The sequence below is a fragment of the Salmo trutta genome, chromosome 5 (genome assembly GCF_901001165.1).
Source record: "Salmo trutta chromosome 5, fSalTru1.1, whole genome shotgun sequence".
NCBI lineage: Eukaryota > Metazoa > Chordata > Actinopteri > Salmoniformes > Salmonidae > Salmo > Salmo trutta.
The window spans coordinates 44,806,532-44,820,923 of NC_042961.1; positions in this window are offsets into that span (position 1 = coordinate 44,806,532).

Genomic DNA, 14,392 nt, shown 5'->3' on the forward strand with positions numbered 1-14,392 from the left:
ATACAGTACCAGTCAAACGTTTGGACACTGTCATGTCCTGACCAGTATAAGGGGTTATTTGTTATTGTAGTTTGGTCCGGACGTGGCAGGGGTGTGTTTGTTTAGAGTGTTTCGGGGTTTGTTGGGCTATGTTCTAGTATGTCTATTTCTATGTGGTGTTTGTTGGGTTGACCTTCAGTTGGAAACAGCTGCTCCTAGTTGCTTCTAATTGAAGGTCCTATTTAAGAGGGGTGTTTTTTATGGGATTTTGTGGGTAGTTGTTTCTTGTTTAGCTGTGTGCCTGACAAGACTGTTATCGTCGTTGTTTTTTTTTGTATACGTGGGTTTTGTTTCGGTTTTCCTTCTTTCTGCCGAATAAAAGAAGATGAGTATACACATTCCCGTTGCGTTTTGGTCTAATCCTTACGACACCCGTGACAGAACTACCCACCACCAACAAAGGACCAAGCATCGGGGTAAGGAGCACGATGAAGAAGGATGGGCATGGGCGGAGATGAGGATGAGCATATCCAGGGCTCTGGAGGAGTTAAGGGAGCCTGAGAGGCAGCCCCCAATTTTTTTTTTGGGGAGGCACATGGGTAGTTTGGCTGGGCCAGGGTTGAGCCCTAAGCCAACTCCCCGTGCTTACCGGAGGCAGCGTGGTACTGGTCAGGCCCTGTGCTATGGGGTGATGCGCACGGCGTCAAGGCCGAGCATCCACAAGCCGGTGTGCTCGGTGCCAGCGTCCCGCATTTGCCGGGGGAAGCGGGCACCCAGCCAGTACGGGTGGTGCCAGTCTTGCACTCGAGACCGCCAGTGCGCCTCCACGGCCCAGTGTATCCTGTTCCCGCACTAGCCCTGGGCTGACGCCTCCAGTGCGTCAGCCCAGTCCAGCTCGTCCTGCTCCTGCTCCTCGCACTAGCCCTGTGGTGCGTGTCCCTAGTCTGGCGCTTCCTAAGCCAGCCCCACGCATTAGGCCTTCAGTGCGCAGTCTTCGTCCAGAGCTTCCGGCGACAGTGCCTCGTCCAGAGTGTCCGGTGACAGTGCCTCGTCCAGAGTGTCCGGCGACAGTGCCTCGCCCAGAGTGTCCGGCGACAGTGCCTCGCCCAGAGTGTCCGGCGACAGTGCCTCGCCCAGAGTGTCCGGCGACAGTGCCTCGCCCAGAGTGTCCGGCGACAGTGCCTCGCCCAGAGTGTCCGGCGACAGTGCCTCGCCCAGAGTGTCCGGCGACAGTGCCTCGCCCAGAGTGTCCGGCGACAGTGCCTCGCCCAGAGTGTCCGGCGACAGTGCCTCGTAGAGAGACGGCCCACAGTCCGGAGCGAGCAGAGAGGGCCCAAAGTCCGGAACCGAGAGAGACGGCCCACAGTCCGGAACCGAGAGAGTCGCCCTACAGTCCGGAATCGGCGCAGCCAGAGTCGCCCTCCAGTCCGGAGCTCCCAGAGTCGCCCTTCAGCCCGAGGTCTTCAGCGATGCGCCATAGCCCAGAGACCCGGGAGGGGTAAAATGTAATAAATATTTAGCGGGGGTGGACAGGTTAGGTTGGGGAGTAAGGCCGGAGCCTGAGCCACCTCCTCCATAGGAGGTTGGGGGGGGGGGGGTGGTAGCACAAGAACCGTCGGTGACGGTGGCCACCCTCCCTCCCTTTAGTTTGGGTTTATTTTTGTGTTTTTGTTTAAGGTGCATCCGGGGTCTGCACCTTTGGGGGGGGGGGGGGGGGTACTGTCACGTCCTGACCAGTATAAGGGGTTATTTGTTATTGCAGTTTGGTCAGGACGTGGCAGGGGTGTGTTTGTTTAGTGTTTCGGGGTTTGTTGGGTTATGTTCTAGTATGTCTATTTCTATGTGGTGTTTGTTGGGTTGACCATCAATTGGAAGCAGCAGCTGCTCCTAGTTGCTTCTAATTGAAGGTCCTATTTAAGAGGGGTGTTTTGTTATGGGATTTTGTGGGTAGTTGTTTCTTGTTTAGCTGTGTGCCTGACAAGACTGTTATCGTCGTTGTTTTTTTTGTATACGTGGGTTTTGTTTCGGTTTTCCTTCTTTCTGCCGAAATAAAAGATTAGTATACACATTCCCGTTGCGTTTTGGTCTAATCCTTACGACACCCGTGACAGACACACCTACTCATTCAAAGGTTTTTCTTTATTTTTACTATTTTCTACATTGTAGAATAGTAGTGAAGACATCAACACTATGAAGTAACACATATGGAATCACGTAGTAACCCAAAAAGTGTTTAAACAAATCAACATATTTTATATTTGAGATTCTTCAAAGTAGACACCCTTTGCCTTGATGACAGCTTTGCGCATTCTGTCAACCAGCTTCATGAGGTAGTCACCTGGAATGCATTTCGATTCAACAATCCTTGAAATATTTCAGTTGAATCGTGCATGAGACCTGCCCTCCATGCTCCGTTTCGCATACTTTGATTTGGACTCTGACTGTTCCGGGCTCCAATTTGCGGTAGTATGGATGTTGTGAATTACACAGAGTTTATCAAAGTTACCTCGCTAACTCCTCAAACTACATTCGTAGTATAAGGCTCTGAAGTGTGCACTCCTTCATTAGTCCACACATCTAAAAGCATTGGATTAGTGTATGCATGGCCTTGTGGGAGTTCCCCAAAATGTATTATACTAGTCATTTCCTTTCAATTCAGAAAAGGGAAGTGAACTAGTGCACACTGGGGGAGGAAGGAGAGATAACTGGGACATAGCCAAGGTCTTTAAAAATACAAAACGACTGAACTGGAGATCCCTCACAACTGAACTGACGCAGAATTTATGGAGTTCCCTCACAACTGAACTTTAAAAAAAATCTTATAGTTCTACATATTTAAGTCATGGATTTTAAATTTAACTGAAGTTAAATATATGGTCACCGTTGTCTGAAGCAAGGCCCACAACAACACAATACATTCCTGTACAGTTCTAAATGACATGTTCTTCAATTAACTTTACAGTGTGCAAAATATTGTAGCTACATTATATTTGTGGAGAAATTATTGCACTGTATCAACTATTTTTCATCAGACAGAACCCTAAAGTGATAGGGATTTCAATGTGCATCTCACATTGTTTGTCACACCATTGGATGTATAGTGATGTAGCCCCACACCATGGCCAAGCACACACTCAAGTTGTACAACTGATGTGCAACACATTTGACACAATGGTTGTGATACAACTGCTATTTTTGTGATACAATAGAGTTTGTCCACACATAAATGTTAACACAACCATTGTGCTGTCTCTCCTACATACTTGTGCTATTATTTGTGGATAAAAACTGTTTTAGCACGTGTTATACATCACAGGGCCCATGAGAGATGAAAAAGGATTAATACACACAACTTTGTTTAGACAGTCGTGGTGACATGTACAATACAGCAAATTTTGCCAGTGTGCACTCTCGACTTCTACTGACATTGCACCATCTTGTGGTCTTACTGGGGCTGACAGTGTTTTCTGAGTTCAGCAGTCAGAATTTATCTAAACTTAACTGCAGCTGCACGTTTTCCAATGAAACCTGCCCATCAAGCCATTGTTATTAGGTTCATGATTCACAACTAAGCACTACTTGGAGGAATCGTGTCAGGATTAAAGATCCATGTACTGAGATACTTTGTTTGGCTGACCCTACTGTAACATTTTAACCTCCTGTACCATATTACTAATTCCATCCAACTCTTTCAGATGGGTGAGGGATCATCAAACATGTAAAGGAATTAAGGGTTGTTTTGTCTATAACTCAATTGCATACACTATTCAACCAGCTTTGTGGTTTTTGGCATGACCTTGACAGTTGACTACAAAGCAACTAGATCATTTGATCAATACCCATATTTCTAGAGTCCTACATAAAGGTTGGTTTTTCATAGTACTCATGATTCTCTTGGAAGATGTTGCATGTTCCAACACAGGTGCTAGTGTCATGCTCACCAATTACCCTATCTAAAAGTCACTGTGTTGGCCCCAAACCCCTGCAGGGAAACAGGCAGGCAAATGATATGCTTATTGGTCACCAGATGGACTAGTCCCTCAAGTAATTAACTGACTAAACACTTGACAAAGGAAGGTCCACACTGATGAAGAGCTCACTCAAGGCTTTGTTCATTTATGGGAAGAGATGGACTCCCCAGACGGTGTGCTACCGAGACGGGACGTGGTCTGGAGAGCAAGCGGGCCACCACTCGTTTAGCAGGTATTACAGCTCCCTCGACCCCCAGGCTTGCACTAACTTGACGTTTGGCATCCCCAAAGAGAGTTGACTGAATAGTGTCTCACTTCAGATATTTTTAAGTTTCCTGCTTAAAGGTAGGTCCAGTAAGATGACATCATTATCATCAAGGTAGACCCAGCAAGATGACATCATCGTACACAAAGTTTCCCAGGGCAACTTCCTGCTTACAGACATCAATAGGATTAAAATCAGACAAGACTGACATTATTGGCGGAAATTGGTGAATATTAATCTTTTAAATTCAAGATGTTTGGTGTCCATTTTGGTAATGGACACCAACAAACTATCTGATACTGTACTTCACAATGTCCTGTGCTATACACCACTGTGTTATAGTTTCTTGATGAAAAATACCCTTATTTTTGGGCTCTCACATAAAAAATACATACAGTACAGCGTATATTATGGTCTAAGGTAATTTCCGATTGAGCAGACATGCAGCATTTACAGTGAATGCATTCTCTGTGAACATGGGAACATTGCTTTTCAATTTCAATTGAGCTATAACGTGGATCTTCCACGCTACTTCTGCATTACTGATTGAATCCTGCCCTAGGTTCCCAACACATAACCTTAAAAATAAAACCCTTTTTGACCAACAACATTGCATAGAGACAGCCGACACTGTGTGGCATATTCCCAGTCTGTCTTATTTACTAACTAAAAGGCGGCAGAGGCCGAGATGTCACAGGAACTGCGCAGCTCCTGATGCTCTGTCACAGATAAGCATCACCTTTTCCCCTCAAAGGCATTAGCACTAACATCGAACAGCCCCCGTGATATGCAACTTTTCAGGGAAGTTAGAAACCAATATACACAGGCAGTTAGAAAAGCCAAGGCTAGCTTTTTCAAGCAGAAATTTGCTTCCTGCAACACAAACTCAAAGAAGTTCTGGGACACTGTAAAGTCCTTGGAGAAAAGGAGCACCTCCTCCCAGCTGCCCACTGCACTGAGGATAGGAAACTCTGTCACCACCGATAAATCCACTATAATTGAGAATTTCAATAAGCATTTTTCTACAGCTGGCGAAGGTTTCCACCTGGCTACCCCTACTCCGGTCAACAGCACTGCACCCCCCACAGCAACTCGCCCAAGCCTTCCCCATTTCTTCTTCTCCCAAATCCAGTCAGTTGATGTTCTGAAAGAGCTGCAAAATCTGGACCCCTACAAATCAGCCGGGCTAGACAATCTGGACCCTTTCTTTCTAAAATGATCTGCCGAAATTGTTTCAACCCCTATTACTAGCCTGTTCAACCTCTCTTTCGTGTCATCTGAGATTCCCAAAGATTGTAAAGCAGCTGCGGTCATCCCCCTCTTCAAAGGGGGGGACACTCTTGACCCAAACTGCTACAGACCTATATCTATCCTACCCTGCCTTTCTAAAGTCTTCGAAAGCCAAGTCAACAAAAAGATTACCGACCATTTCGAATCCCACCGCACCTTCTCCGCTATGCAATCTGGTTTCAGAGCTGGTCATGGGTGCACCTCAGCCACGCTCAAGGTCCTAAATGATATTGTAACCGCCATCAATAAGAAACAATACTGTGCTGCCGTATTCATTGACCTGGCCAAGGCTTTCGACTATATCAATCACCTCATCCTCATCGGCAGACTCAATAGCCTTGGTTTCTCAAAAGATTGCCTCGCCTGGTTCACCAACTACTTCTCCGATAGAGTTCAGTGTGTCAAATCGGAGGGCCTGTTGTCCGGGCCTCTGGCAGTCTCTATGGGGGTGCCTCAGGGTTCAATTCTTGGGCCGACTCTTTTCTCTGTATACATCAATGATGTCGCTCTTGCTGCTGGTGATCCACCTCTACACAGACAACAACATTCTGTATACTTCTGGCCCTTCTTTGGACACTGTGTTAACTAACCTCCAGACGAGCTTCAATGTCATACAACTCTCCTTCCGTGGCCTCCAACTGCTCTTAAATACAAGTAAAACTAAATGCATGCTCTTCAACCGATCGCTGCCTGCACCTGCCCGTCCGTCCAGCATCACTACTCTGGACAGTTCGGACTTAGAATATGTGGACAACTACAAATACCTAGGTGTCTGGTTAGACTGTAAGCTCTCCTTCCAGACTCACATCAAACATCTCCAATCCAAAGTTAAATCTAGAATTGGCTTCCTATTTCGCAACAAAGCATCCTTCACTCATGCTGCCAAACATACCCTCGTAAAACTGACCATCCTACCAATCCTCGACTTCGGTGATGTCATTTACAAAATAGCCTCCAATACCCTACTCAATAAATTGGATGCAGTCTATCACAGTGCCGTCTGTTTTGTCACCAAAGCTCCATATACTACCCACCACTGCGACCTGTACGCTCTCGTTGGCTGGCCCTCGCTTCATACTCGTCGCCAAACCCACTGGCTCCAGGTCATCTACAAGACCCTGCTAGGTAAAGATCCCCCTTACCTCAGCTCGCTGGCCAGCATAGCAGCACCCACCTGTAGCACGCGCTCCAGCAGGTATATCTCTCTGGTCACCCCCAAAGCCAATTCCTCCTTCGGCCGCCTCTCCTTCCAGTTCTCTGCTGCCAATGATTGGAACAAACTACAAAAATCTCTAAAACTGGAAACACTTATCTCCCTCACTAGCTAAGCACCAGCTGTCAGAAAAGCTCACAGATTACTGCACCTGTACATAGCCCATCTATAATTTAGACCAAACAACTACCTCTTCCCCTACTGTATTTATTTATTTTGCTCCTTTGCACCCCATTATTTATATTTCTACTTTGCACTTTCTTCCACTGCAAATCTACCATTCCAGTGTTTTACTTGCTATATTGTATTTACTTCGCCACCATGGCCTTTTTGCCTTTACCTCCCTTATCTCACCTCATTTGCTCACTTTGTATATAGACTTATTTTTCTACTATATTATTGACTGTATGTTTGTTTTACTCCATGTGTAACTCTGTGTTTTTGTATGTGTCAAACTGCTTGCTTTATCTTGGCCAGGTCGCAATTGTAAATGACAACTTGTTCTCAACTTGCCTACCTGGTTAAATAAAGGTGAAATAAAATACATTTTAAAAAAGGCCCCTGGAATATTGAACACCTGGAAACGAATAGTGAAAGCATTTGAACTGCTTTCTAGCCAAGCTAGATAAACCCATGCTAAGCCGCGATTGCCTTAATGTGATTCTGGGGCAGTTTAGATACGCAACTAGTCTAAAGAAGGCCAGTTTTATTGCTTCTTTAATCAGAACAAAAGTTTTCAGCTGTGCTAACATAATTGCAAAAGGATTTTCTAATGATCAATTAGCCTTTTAAAATGATAAACTTAGATTAGCTGACACAACGTGCCATTGGAACACAGGAGTGATGGTTGCTGATAATAGGTCTTTGTACGCCTATGTAGCTATTCCATTAACAATCAGCCGTTTCCAGCTACAATAGTCATTTACAACATTAACAATGTCTACACTGTATTTCCGATGAATTTGATGTTATTTTAATGGACAAAAAATTTGCTTTTCTTTCAAAAACAAGGACATTTCTAAGTGCCCCCAAACTTTTGAACAGTAGTGTACATATACTTGAAATCACTGGCCACTTTAATAATGGAACACTAGTCACTTTAATAATGTTTACATATTTTGCATTTCTCATCTCATACATATATACTGTATTGTATCCTATTCTACTGTATCTTAGTCTATGCTGCTCTGACATTGCTCATCCAAATATTTATATATTCTTAATTTCATTCCATTACTTTAGATTATGTGTATTGTTAGATATTACTTGTTAGGTATTACCACACTGTTGGAGCTAGAAACACAAGCATTTCGCTACACCCGCAATAACATCTGCTAAACACGTGTATGTGACAAATAAAATTGGATTTGATTTAGAAGAAGAAACTACTTTATTCACCTCCTCGTCCCCTAGAGGGCAGCAACTAACGCCCTTGCACATCTCTTAAACAGTTGCCTGTCTCCAAAATTATAACAGAATCCATAATAAGCAGGTTAAAGATATTTCTCACAAAAATACATTTCATCTACAAGATAAGGACCCCTAATCTCAATAATCCCTGCATGCAATCAGCCTAGAAATGTATTTATAGTTTGTTATTTGTTGTAGTAATTGCGATGTCTCGACCGCAGCCCATTTTGCTAATCATAGCTAATTGGCCTACCCTCCCTGCACAATTTCTATGCACAAATAGTGTATTGATCTCAGGACTGTCTCCATTCGCGTCTAGGAGAGAACCAGGCTGAATGGAAACTGCACGGCTCACGTCTTCTCCAATATTTCTTCCTATTTTCAGGTTGGCGTTGTGAGGCAGTCGACCGTGTTTTGACTGAAAACAAACTGACCTGCCAGCTGACTACTTTTCATTTGAGAAGGAGAAGAGGGGAAGGAAATAATGAAAGAGTGATAGAGATGTGATCATGCATTTGTAAAGTTCCTATGAGACTAGTGATTCGTTGTCATCAATTATATCAAGTCTGTCAACGGTATGGTTGCAATCGAGGTAGACCAGTGTACTAGACGCCACAATTCATTGATTAGGTGTCAGGCTTGTGATTAATTGAGGGGTTACTATTTTCTTTAACTCCAAGGGTGAGTAAACTCACCTAGATGATCACGAAACCCCTATTGATGACGTAACATAGAAAACTAAAAGGAAGTAAGGTGTCCATCTCTATCTTTCCTGCCATTTGGGTAGAAGTCTCCTCCTGATTGCATGGGTTGTCTGTCAAAGACAGAGTTTGGGTGTTTAAGTCTTGGCTGACTCAGAGAGTTGTGTATGTGTGTGTTTCCTCTTCTGACTCGCTGCCTGTCAGGCGGCTCCTCCTCTGCAGCTGACTTACTTCATTAGGAGCCATCAGCCAGGCTGAGCACGCTGTCAGAGGCAGGCTTCTGCTTTTTCATTTCCCCCTCTCTCTCACTTTTCTCTCTCTTTTCCCCTCTCTCTCTCTCGCTACACTCCATCTCCATGTGATTTTTTACTCTGTCAACCTCCCTCAATCTCTTTCCCCTTGCTAAATTTACCCCTTCCCTCACTCTGCCTCCTTCTCCCTCTTGTCCTCATCCTTCCATCACATCCTCCTCCTCTAGATAATCTCTCCTCTATTTTTTTTAACTTTCCTTTCCAACCTTGTTGTTTCTCCTGGTGTTATTCCTCCTCTTTCTGTGTCTCAATTTCTCTTCCCCTCCAGAACTCTCTTTCTGAACCATATCCGTTTCTGTCTATATCCTTTCCATTCCCTCCCTTTCTGTATTTCTCTCCGTTTTTTTTGTCTTTTCCTTAATCTGTTAGACCCATAGACTGTAAAAAAAGATGGACGAAGCCATCGATGACGTCAACCCGTTATTTCCTATGAGAATGCTCAGTGGTGCATTCGATGTTCAGGAAGTGTCATTTCAGCGTGTTGCCATCTTGGTACATGTAGGAGTTTTTGGAAACATTGCATGCGCAGTTTGAGCTATATTCTACAAAGTGAAGTTGCAGGCTAGCAGAGTGCTGCCCACTCTCATGGAGTATCTCAAGTTGCCATTAGCAACTTAATTATCGGGATAACTTTGCCTGTGTGTGATTTTAAAGTATCGGTTCAATGACATTCATCTGGTGAAATAAAAGCAATTATTGGTACCATGATTGTGTTGGGGAAATGTTTTTGTTATCCAAGAATATTGAACACGAAGATGGCCATTTCCCCATTCACTATAATGGGGGATCCTGTTTTCTGGAAACAATACCTGCAGTAGCGCAGACAGCTTTCAACTTGAAATCCTCAATGCGAGGGGGAAGTCGTTCTCCCCTGGTTAGACCACACTCCCTCATATGAACTTGTGTGGAGACACACATGCACACTCAAGCCCCCAGGCCTCTGTTCACCTTCATCCTGACAAGTTGTAGGAACCGAATTATAAGAAAAAGTCTCTAACTTGGGCTAGTAGATGATAGGAAGAAGCCACTAATTTGGGTCAGTTGAAAGTGTGAAATCTGATTGCTTTGGAAGATTTAAAAAACTGGGAGCCTGAGAGTTGTGTGGAAACCTAAATACGAGCTGGCTGGGGAAGTAAAGCGGTAGGGGTGTAGTTCGTTCTGGGTATTTGCCAAATGTTGAGATTTGACAGGGTGGCTTAATGAAGTACCCAGAGAGAGTAGACTGGAGGCTAGGCTAAAGAAGAAGAAGCTCTCGCAAGCAACCTTCCCCAGGTTGTATGATGAGATGCTGTAGATTCTGATACATGTTTGTTTTATTTGTTGTTTATATCTGATTTGGGTCAGATCTTTATCTTGTTACTTGCCCTCTGAAATTTGAGTTGGCTGATATCGTACCATATTACGATATGGAATAAGATCAGTATTTATTTTACCATAGGAAATCACTTTCAAGTCTCAATAAAGCGGAAGCTCCCTGTATTATGTTAGGGCATGTCAAGACAAAGTCCTTGGTGTAGTTCAACACTAGGGGCCAGTGGGATTTCACATGTCCCTTCTATCCTAAGGCTATCTGGCAGAGAAGACACAAGTACCTCTCCCACTTGCTGCATGAAACGAGACCAATGTAATGAATATGTGACACAGACACATTGGCAAGTAAAAGTCTCTCCGAGGGAGAGAGAAGAAAATTACAATCATGGTGGCAACATGTTGGCTTTTCCCATAAAGCCAAGCTGCCAGGTCCACTTTCAGATTAGTCGCAGTAAAACACTAATGCCTTGCAGTGAAATTTCCTGAAGGTGATGGCAAACCTCCGGTCAGGCCACCCCGATTTCCATTGGCAGGTTAATTGACATTTTGCAGGGCAAAAGAAGTTCAAAGCTCAGACGCTAGCGGACCTTTAGGGAAAATACGCAGATTAGAGAGAGAAAGGAAGGAAGCAACAGAGAAGACAAATCAAGCAAATCTTGCTTTTAAAGGAATGTTCCACCCAAAACCACAAATTCCTATAATTTACAGTGTTAGTTATTATTTGTGAACCAATGTTTAATTTTGTCTTTATAGTACGGTTGGTAACAACGTGAAAGGCGTGGAAATTGGTTGCAGTTTAAATCGACTACAAAACCCACAATGTAATGCTCCCTCTATAGACTGGCTGGCTAGCAAGCCCATAGCTTCACACCATAATACCAAATTCAATATCAGCATGTTAAGTACCTATTTAGCTTTACAATCGCCTAAACAAACTGAACTATCAATTTAGGAGTCTTCAATCTCAGCATGTTTAACCTGCAGATCAATGTGCCTCGCAGAGTGGACTCTGACATGCGCAACGGCCATGCAATGCACCCTGGACTGAAGAGGCAGACAAATAGGATACATTTGTTGGACCCTCTGTTAACCCCTGTGCGACATCCAGCAAAAAATCCTATCGCCATTAGCATAACAAAATGTAATAATTTTTTTTTTCTCCATTTTTTTTCCAAATTATATTGTTTTATAGATACACCTCTCCTGAATCGAACCACGTTGTCCGATTTCAAAAATGCTTTACAGCAAAAGCAAAACAGATTATGTTAGAGGAGTATATTGTAAAAGTAGCCACATAGCCATTTTCCGACCATCCACATGCATCACAAATAACCAAAAAACAGCTAAATGCAGCACTAACCTTTTACAAACTTCATCAGATGACACACCTATGACATCATGTTACACAATGCATGCATTCTTTTGTTCGATAAAGTTCATATTTATATATAAAAACAGCATTTTACATCGGCACGTAACGTTGACTAACTATTTTTCCAAATGCATCCGGTGAAACAGTGCTACAATTTACTAAATTACTATTCGAAAACATTTTTAAAATGTAATATTGTCATTCTAAGATTTATAGATGAATATCTCTTGAAAGCACCTGTAATGCCAGATTTAAAAATAACTTTACTGGGTAATCACACTTTGCGATAAAAGGGGATGCGATACTCAGAACAATACATATCAAATCTAGTCTTGTATACTATTGTCAATAATCCCTTACCTTTGATTATCTTCATCCTGAGGCACTTCCAGGAATCCCAGGTCCACAACAAATGTATTTTCGTTCGAAAAAGTTCATCCTTTATGTTCCATTAGCTTGTTGTTGTTAGCGCGTTCTGAAGGCTGAACCAAAAGTTCCGACGTGCGCGGGGCTACTCTTTCAACAAAACAAATTTTTTTCTTATTTAGGTTCGTTCAAACATGTCAAACGTTGTATAACATAAATCTGTAGGGCCTTTTTCAACGAGATCTCCAATAAGATTCGAGGGGGACGATTGCATTGTGTTTCAAAACGTTTCGAAAGGGGAAGGTAACCAGGGGCGCCGGCATCATAATGGTGATGGCCCTCTCAGTGTGACCACGTTCCACAGCGTGTCATTGTGTCAGTTTTCACAGTAGGAGACTCAAATCACTTTGTAAAGACTGGGGACATCTAGTGGAAGCAATAGGAAGTGCTCAATGAACCATAGCTCACGGTGTGATTAATAGGCAACGTGATGAAGTTGAGTTCGCAATTCAGAATTCCACTTCCTGTTTTGATCTGTCTCGGGGTTTTGACTGCCATATGAGTTCTGTTATACTCACAGACACCATTGAAACAGTTTTAGAAACTTTAGGGTGTTTTCTATCCAAAAGTATTAATTATATGCATATCCTAGCTTCTGAGTTTGAGTAGGAGGCCGTTTAAAATGGGCACGATTTTTTTTCAAAAATCGCTGTAGCGCCCCCTATCCTAGGGGAACGCCAAGAGGTTAACCTGTTGAGGACAGACGTTCCGCCTGCGGAACCCCTAGCCGACAGCCAATGGCATCGCACGGCGCGAAATACAAAACCAACTAAAATACCACAATTCAATTTTCTCAAACAATCAACTATTTTACACCATTTTAAAGATAAGATTCTCGTTAATCTAACCACATTGTCCGATTTCAAAAAGGCTTTACAGCGAAAGCAAAACATTTAGATTATGTTAGGAGAGTACATAGACACAAATAATCACACAGCCATTTTCCAAGCAAGCATATATGTCACATAAACCCAAACCACAGCTAAATGCAGCACTAACCTTTGATGATCTTCATCAGATGACACTCCTAGGACATTATGTTATACAATACATGCATCTTTTGTTTAATCAAGTTCATATTTGTATCAAAAAACAGCTTTTTACATTAGCATGTGATGTTCAGAACTAGCATACCCACTGAAAACTTCCGGTGAATTTACTAAATTACTCACGATAAACGTTCACAAAAAACATAATTATTTTAAGAATTATAGATACAGAACTCCTTTATGCAATCGCTATGTCCGATTTTAAAATAGCTTTTCGGCGAAAGCACATTTTGCAATATTCTGAGTACATAGCTCGGCCATCACAGGCTAGCTAATTTGACACCCAAAAAGTTTGGGGCTCACTAAACTCAGAATTACTATTAGAAAAATTGGATTACCTTGGCTGTTCTTCGTCAGAATGCACTCCCAGGACTTCTACTTCAACAACAAATGTTGTTTTGGTTCCAAATAATCCATAGTTATATCCAAATACCACCGTTTGTTCATGCGTTCAGGGCACTCTCCGAAGGGTGCAAGCGCATTTCGTGACAAAAAAAATGGAAATATTCCATTACCGTACTTAGAAGCATGTCAAACACTGTTTAAAATAAATTTTTATGCTATTTTTCTCGTAAAATAGTGATAATATTCCAACGGGGCAACGTTGTATTCATTCAAAGGCTGAAAGAAAAAAATTGAGAAGTCTCGTGACCTCGCATCTCCAGACTCACTGTCCCCAGGCTGAAGACTCACAAACAGAGCTGCTGTACTTTGCCCAGAGACAGCAGACACCCCATTTCACTTTCTGGCGGCTTTAGAGAGCCAATAGAAGCCTTAGAAAGTGTCACGTTACAGCACAGATACTGTAATGTTGATAGAGATCCAACAGAAGGACAACAAATTGTCAGACAGGGCACTTCCTGTATGGAATCTTCTCAGGTTTTGGCCTGCCATATGAGTTCTGTTATACTCACAGACACCATTCAAACAGTTTTAGAAACTTTAGAGTGTTTTCTATCCAAAGCCAATAATTATATGCATATTCTAGTTTCTGGGCAGTAGTAATAACCAGATTAAATCGGTACGTTTTTTATCCGGCCGTGTAAATACTGCCCCCTACCCCCAACAGGTTAAATCGGGTACGTTTTTTATCG